The 7,559-nt window shown below is 47.9% G+C and overlaps 1 long non-coding RNA gene across 2 annotated transcripts; it reads left to right on the top strand.

Moving 5' to 3' along the window:
* The first annotated feature begins 358 nt into the window (after positions 1-358).
* On the top strand, positions 359-7,559 carry LOC135804943 (uncharacterized). Of its 2 annotated transcripts, XR_010551099.1 has the most exons (4): positions 359-840; positions 4,299-4,379; positions 5,168-5,296; positions 5,724-7,559. It is a non-coding gene; the product is annotated as an uncharacterized LOC135804943 (long non-coding RNA). The 2 variants fall into 2 exon arrangements; XR_010551098.1 differs by having other exon boundaries at positions 4,299-5,296.

Consider the following 7,559-nt stretch of genomic DNA (forward strand, 5'->3'; position numbering starts at 1 on the left):
ACCACCTAGCACCCATGGCCAGCACTTGCGGCCTTGACCTCTCTTGTAGTAAGTAGCTTTTTTTGTTTTTTTGTTTTACTACACAGTTGCAGATGTACTACAACTACATGTAGCATTGAAATAATTCCACTACCAACTATTTGCTCGCACGATAGACCCAGCTTTCATCGTCAATACCTTGCAACTGCAATCGCGCAAGGCAACCAGTCAATCAGGTACCAATCGTTGGCGCACGCTCAGTCAAACGCGACTGCAGGGGGCAAAAATACCGCATTTCTCGAACGTTCGACTTCCTGTAGCTCAACGGCTGACCCAGGTTGGTTGACATGCCCACCAGGACTTGAGTGTGAAGCGCCGCGCCCTGGTGCAATCTGAACGTGCCCTTTGCACCTCCGGGATTTCTGGCTGACCCTGAGGGGATGGTGGAACCATGATGGGCATTCTCACGCCGGGCGGCTGCTGTGCTGTTCAACAATTACTTCAAGGTCGGATACCTTCAGAATTTTTTGTTCTTTCGCCCAGCTCTCACGCGTCTTCACCGGTGTGAGCGGTCTCTCCTGGCCACGTTGTGCTGTAGTGCCTGTAGCGAACCTGCGAGGGTCGGTGCGTTTGTCACTGGTTGCAAGAGATACATGGATCATGGACCGACGACTCCAGGTACCTCCACTATTCGTCACACTAATTAACAGTATCGTGCTTCTGCTAGTTCTGGATAACATTAGCAGCACAGCACAGCGGACTGGAAGGAGGGTGATGGGTTGACTCGTAAAAGCCCCTTCGTTTGTTCAGTTCAGCTCGGGAGCGACAAAGAGGAAGATTGACAGGACAATACGGCAGGCGGTAAGCACTTCTTTGCTGGTAGGGTGAAAGTAACGGGCCTGCTATTTTCGTCAAAAATTCCCCTTTGCTCCAGATAATTATAACAAGCCGATGGCCGCTCTGACGTAGATAGCTAGCTTTGATGTGTCTACAATACATGTATGAGTCCTACACTGGAGAATGCGGCAGCAGCATGGCCATTGGTGAGTAGGTTATCGCTGCACGTGACCTGAGTCCTTTTGAAGAGACCGTTTTGACGATACTTGCTAGGAGCAGAATCTACGACACATATGCCAGAGGCAATGAACTGCCCTGGCCCTGCACTCTTGCCATTGATGATAAGGCTGGCTTCTAGCCCTTGTAGAATGCACAAAAAAAAGCATTAGCCCCGTCCCTCACACAAGCAAGTCAACAAAGAGGATGGTGGGAAAAGAAACACTGCTGAAGCACGATCTGTTGTCTGGAAGAACACCACAGGGTCGAGCAAGATTTGTTTTTCTTTTCAGCAAAACGGGCTCGATGCCATTTGTGATTCTGCAGCAAAACAAAGCGCGTGACGTCAGCCTTGAATGTAGTACAAAGCAATGCGGAGCAGCGTGTGCGCTAGTTCAGATTGTTGCTAACGAGTACTAACACAGCGAGTACCCCAAAAAGACCAAGCTTCTGAAACCATGCCTATGCCAGCCTGTGTTGTCCGAACTACTGTGCTCCTCCAAACACGCACAGGATGAATGTCACGTGGAAAACTGACATCTTTCTCTAATAGTGCTGCGCCTCAATATTCGGTACATCTTTCATCTGCATGTAGAACTGTGCAATCATACAATACAGTGCGGGTGTCATTGCCCAGGGTACTTTTCAATTCTCCTCTGTCGTGTTAAACTTGAACAGGTGATAGTGCCCTCTCAAGGATGTTGTAAATGCCCCATTCCCGTACTGGCACATCCCAGAGAACATAGACGCTAGCATGTGCATTTGCATCCTAGCATTATCTATCCATAGAAGCCACACTGAAACTACACGACGATGGGGAAATCCTGAAATATTCACACGTTGCAAACAAGATTTGATGATCAACAGCCTCACAAACATTGCTAGCCTGTTCTATTCTGCGTGCTGGTGGTGTTTTCTTCAAGGCCCCCGCGCATTGGTGACTGGGATCTTTTGGATCGCGGAGTATACTGTAAACAGCCTAATGTTTGCAATGTATTAATGTTTGCTAATTTTGCGAGAAGAGCACAACGCAAATATTAAACATCATGAAATCAAACTTCAGCAGTGGGTGTATATGTGTGGCCACGGTGCTCCGCGAACATTTGCCATCATAAACTCTCTGGTTCTGAGAGAGCGCAACAATTTAGTGACGCAAACATTGGGCGGTTTACAGTAGTCGTGTAGTTCTTCCGCAGTGCACTCCACTTCACGTGGCCTGCACTGCATGAAGCGGCATGTTGCGACGAAAACACACTAGTAATGCTAGCATGTCACCCAGGTAAGCCAGGAAAATTGCGATTGGACGACAAGTCCAGGCATTCCAATTGCAAACACGGACGCCGACACAGCAGCCCATGCACAGGGGCGCCGGACATGGTACGGTCACTGCGGTACTGACTGTACCACTACTTGCCCCAGGTACCCCGGGTGCCCCGGCAATCAATCAAAACCAATGATTTTGGCTCTAAACTTCGAACTTTTCAGCGGAGTCACTCCTCCCAACAAGTAAATTGTCCCTCGGGTCACGGGTTGACTATACCACGCTATAAAACTACCTTTCGACGCCCCTGATACGTGTACGTGTAACAACAGTGCTGCTGTTGCTGTTATTATATACACATTTAGTTACCTTGCTTGTCAGGCCATGCATGGGTCTGTGAAGATGGCGTACCCATCTTTGTGACTATTCGGCAACATTTAACCGATTACGTGACTGCTGTGCAGGACCCTCTAAATTCTAATGATGCTTGGTACCTGATGGATTTAGACCGTCCACGAGCTGAAGTTTCCAAGCACTCCCATTCAGTGAAGTTTCCAAGCACTCCCCGGATTCAGTTTCCAAGCACTCCCATCATTCAGTTGTTGCTGAAGGTTCCAAGCACTCCCCGGATTCAGTTTCCAAGCACTCCCATCATTCAGTTTTTGCTGAAGTTTCCAAGCACTCCCCGGATTCAGTTTCCAAGCACTCCCATTCAGTGAAGTTTCCAAGCACTCCCCGGATTCAGTTTCCAAGCACTCCCAGTTTCCAAGCACTCCCAGTTTCCAAGCACTCCCAGTTTCCAAGCACTCCCAGTTTCCAAGCACTCCCAGTTTCCAAGCACTCCCCGGATTCAGTTTTTGCTGAAAAGCTTGCCGGTCTAGTTAGACCTGAGTGGATCATTGCTCAGTGATCATAAGGGGAGGGGGAGGGGGGTAAGAGTATCAACATACCAGTATACCCTGTAGTGTTATAGGGTGTAGTGTTATAGGCAGGCGCGTGCCCCGTATGGGTTCCTGGGTACCCGGAACCCCCCCCCCCTTTTTCGCTCAAAATGCAGGATTTTGCTTCATTTTTTGCAAAAAATTCCCAGGGAGGCCCCCGGAACCCCCTCTTGAAGGGCACCGGCTCACGCGCCTGATTAGGGTGTAGTGTTATAGGGTGGAGTAGTAGTATAGGGTGTAGTGGTGTAGGGTGTGTCCAGCAGGGTTAGGGGTAATGAGTGTCATTGAGTGATAATGAAACTTGAACAAGCTCCCAGTGACTTCATGGTGTTCTCTGCTGCTGCTGCTGCTGCTGCTGCTGCTGCTGCTGCTGCTGCTGCTGCTGCTGCGGCTGCAGCTGTTGCTGCTGTTGCTGTTGCTGCTGCTGCATGAAGTGAATGACAAGCAAGCACAAGCCAACCACCCGGAATACGTTATGCCTCTCGCTATATTGCAGGATGTTACTACAGTATAGCCGCAGTGGTGTGAATGTGTCCAGACGGTCGCCGTATTCAGACGGTCTTATGCTGCCTGCGGGCCACTGCCACTGACGTTGCCGAGATCATGCTGTCCACTCTTGACTGTACTGAAATAGATTATACCCCCAAAATGCGATGACAATATCTTAGTATGACACAGGCGCAAAGTGGTACTAGTAGGCATTGCCTCTGTATATTGAACCTACAGACTAACAGGACCGGGTAACAATGCTCCTGTGTGCTGAGACACAATTCAAAACCCTCGCGAGAAAGAAATTGAGGGCATTGAATTGGACTATACTAGTTTTCAATTATTCGTACACAGAACAACAAGGCACAAGGCTAGCTTGTTGCGATTGTTCGCGTACATGTACAGTAGGTATATGACATGTCAAAGAGGTGAAGTCAGCCAGTTCATTGTACCTCCTTGCACAGAATATCATACAAATAGTGGGTTACAGACAACACTACATATGCGGATGATCCGGAATACACCAGGCTATTTCCCCATAGTGCAAGGTTTGCTGATTGCCCACTTTGCTCCAGGTGATTGACATGTATTCGGGCATTTCGCGGCACTAGGACTGTGGAACTGAGCACAAAAGGACTATAAGCAACTGCACCACGGTTAGTAGTGTTGTTAATCGTGTTTTTTTTTTAGGTATTAGTAAACCAGTGAGCTTGCAGGCTACATTCCTGCAGTCAGAAAGAATCTCGCCTGATGGGTACTGGCATAGCATCATCTGGACTACTGAACAATACTTGGGTTTTTTTAACAATTTCTGTGGGGTGTACATGTACGATGAGGACAGGTATGTAGTAAGTGGGATGTGCGGTCATACAAGCTGATCAATAGTTGACTTTGCTGAATCTCTGTACAGATAGGAGTCAGAACATACCTGAAGCTTGAGTCTGGGGAGCTTGGGAGTAGAAGGTCTTATGGAGTAATGAACATGCCGGAACCTGCTGCTCATTCTACTGAGGGCCTGAAGCTGCAATGCTTTTTGTGAATTTCAAGTTGACCTCCTGTTTATGATGCAATGCTCCTCGCACGAGTGATTTTGATATTTGTACGGGTGTCAACATGCCATACGTGTTCCCTTGAACTAGTTTGTACAGGTTCAAAATGAGGATTTGTCCACCACAGGTCCAAGGTATGTCTGTATATACATGTACAATGCCAATGCACATTGCATCATAAAATTGATGTGACGGTCAATTTGAAGTTCTGTCGGGACAGGACCCATAATGGAGTTGCACACTCTTAGGGGCTATGTACTTTTGTCGTCATGGATATGTGCTCGCTTATCTGCTATGCGGATGCCGTTGGCACTTTGAAGTACAGTACATGTATTTCATCATGTAGTATGTGCTAAACTTGTCCTACACTGTGTGCGGTCAACCTATGTGCCCAGGAAACCTTTTAAAAAGTTCAAGCCGGTCCTGCCGAGAAGAAATCAATGCAGTCCGGGGTCCTGCTCTTGGACTCCGGCTGCTGCCCTGGGCTGTGTAGATCATGTGTTGGACAATGTGCGACGACCACGGTGAGCAGCAATGTCAGTGATTCATGACAACTGAGGCTTTCCTCTAGCTACGCCTGCACTGCTGCGCGGCCTGTAGCTGCTTGATGGTTAGAAGCTAAACATCAGCTCCCTCTAAAGACAGTGTCTTTTCAAAGACGCCCGACTACCTTTGCATGATGCCTGCCTGGCGGATTGCCTGACTTCCTGCCTTGCTGCAAAACACAAACTGTGACCCAGTGCAGGATCAAGGGCCCCAATGTTTTGTCGGTCATTGCTGTATGTACCCAGCTGAAGTGTGCTGCACTGGACACTGTAACTGACTAACAAATCCCACGAGGCAGCTGATTTTCCAGTTAAACACGTTATCATGCAACAAGTACTCTCTTCAAGCCTCAGTGCAAGATAGTCTCAGTGTTTGCTTTATGCTTGCAATGTTTTCCTTCTTCAGGCCTTTAGCCTGCAGTCAACTACACTTGATTGACTGGACAGAAAGCCAACTGGTTCTTTCATGCTCCATCAGTCCATGAGATCAATTTTGGCTCCGCATTCAGTCAAGGACAACAGGCAGCTTGACAACGCCACTGTACGTATATCTGCAGAGTCCTTGAACAAAGGCGGCATTCCTGCTATGCTCGGTTTATGGTGTTGATTGCAGTCAGCATGGCCTAGCTACAGTGACAAACATCTTACGGTAGGTCTCTGCCGGGGTGCCTATGGGTGGGTTTTGCTGTTCCAGTCGATTGCTCATCGGTCCGTAACTTGATCTGGCAGGCAAAGATTCCATTGACTTTTCGAGGCAACCAATGTAGGCGGAATGCAAGATACTCAGCTTAAAAGCATCCAGTTGATCAGATGGACATGTGTATACCAATGTTGATTTACAATGATATCATGGTGTGGGCATGAACAGGTGGTGCACATCAGCCACTCAGACTTGCAATTATACAGACTCAGTAGATCTGATGTCAAGCGACACTGTGTGCACTTACTAAGAACCTGCAAACACTTTTCACTCTTTAATGCCCTACTCTAGCTCATTGCATGTGTTCGCTATCGTGCAGAGTGATGCAATGCCGTTCGATAACCTTGTTCTAAGTCTGGATTTTAATTGACTGCAGCTGGATGAAAATTCCACGTCACATGTTTTAGATGAACTTTAGCAGTGCCCACCAAGAACTGTTTCATCCAATATTAATAATAATAGTTACAGTTCGCATGTCACTCATGGAAGGATCCATGGGCTTAACGCATCTGTCAACGAAATCCAGGCAGAAGAGCCGACAAAAGGCATCTCAATATTGTTAGAACGTATCGCAGTAAGAACAACTACGCAAGCGCAGCACATTTTTCCACAAGCATCAGCCATTTTTCTTGTCTAGAGCTAGTTCAAAACAGTCAGCAATATCAATATTGGCGTGCTTTAGATCATTTTTAATATTGTCAATCCATCTGAGATGGGGTCGGCCACGTGGGCGCTTGATGTCCCGGGTATTAATTGCCATCTCCAGTGCTTGGTAGGACGCTGAGTTACGTCCTTCGCGAACAACATGGCCCAGCCAGAGCAGCCGACGTCTGCGACAGGTAGTGCTGACTGGGCCTTGTCGCGTTGAGGCGTACACCTTGGCATTCGACATGTGATGATTATGACAATCATCCAATATTGCTTCATATCAATCAGCGGGTTGTCGTCATAGACGCTTCTGGTTGCATTTTGCCGTATGAGCTGCTAAGCGTCTTGGCCTTTTGCCAACCACCAAGTGACACTTCACATCGTGCTGAAGCAAAGCCTGTTGCATGTTGGCTATGTGCACTCACTGCATAGCCTGTTGCATGTTGGCTATGTGCACTCACTGCATTGCGTAACACCCAGGGTAACCCCTGCAGTCAATGCGGTGGATATTCTGTTACTGTAGTGGTATTTTCATGTTCATGCTTGTGTGTTATTCCCGCTTTGGGCAATGATTCAGCTAAACTATGTCTGCGGGGCCTTGGCTTGCGTCACTCTGTAGTCCGATGTACTGTTAATGAGCTACGGGAGATATTCTGTTTTTCAAGCTATGACGGTTTATACCGGTATTCAATTGAGAATGGTTTCCGCACAAGATCAGTACGTCATGGCATTCGGGATGGATATGGCTTTGGCTACGTCACGGCCTGTTCGTCTGCGTGAGCATGTCCCAGTGTTTCCCTGGATGCAAGTGATGTGTCCCCCTTCATACACTGTATGCTGCTAGGCTCTGACTCTGGTGCCCGGTGCTCAACTACATTGTAGTGTGGTTGTAGA

The sequence above is a fragment of the Sycon ciliatum genome, chromosome 1 (genome assembly GCF_964019385.1).
Source record: "Sycon ciliatum chromosome 1, ocSycCili1.1, whole genome shotgun sequence".
Taxonomy (NCBI): domain Eukaryota; kingdom Metazoa; phylum Porifera; class Calcarea; order Leucosolenida; family Sycettidae; genus Sycon; species Sycon ciliatum.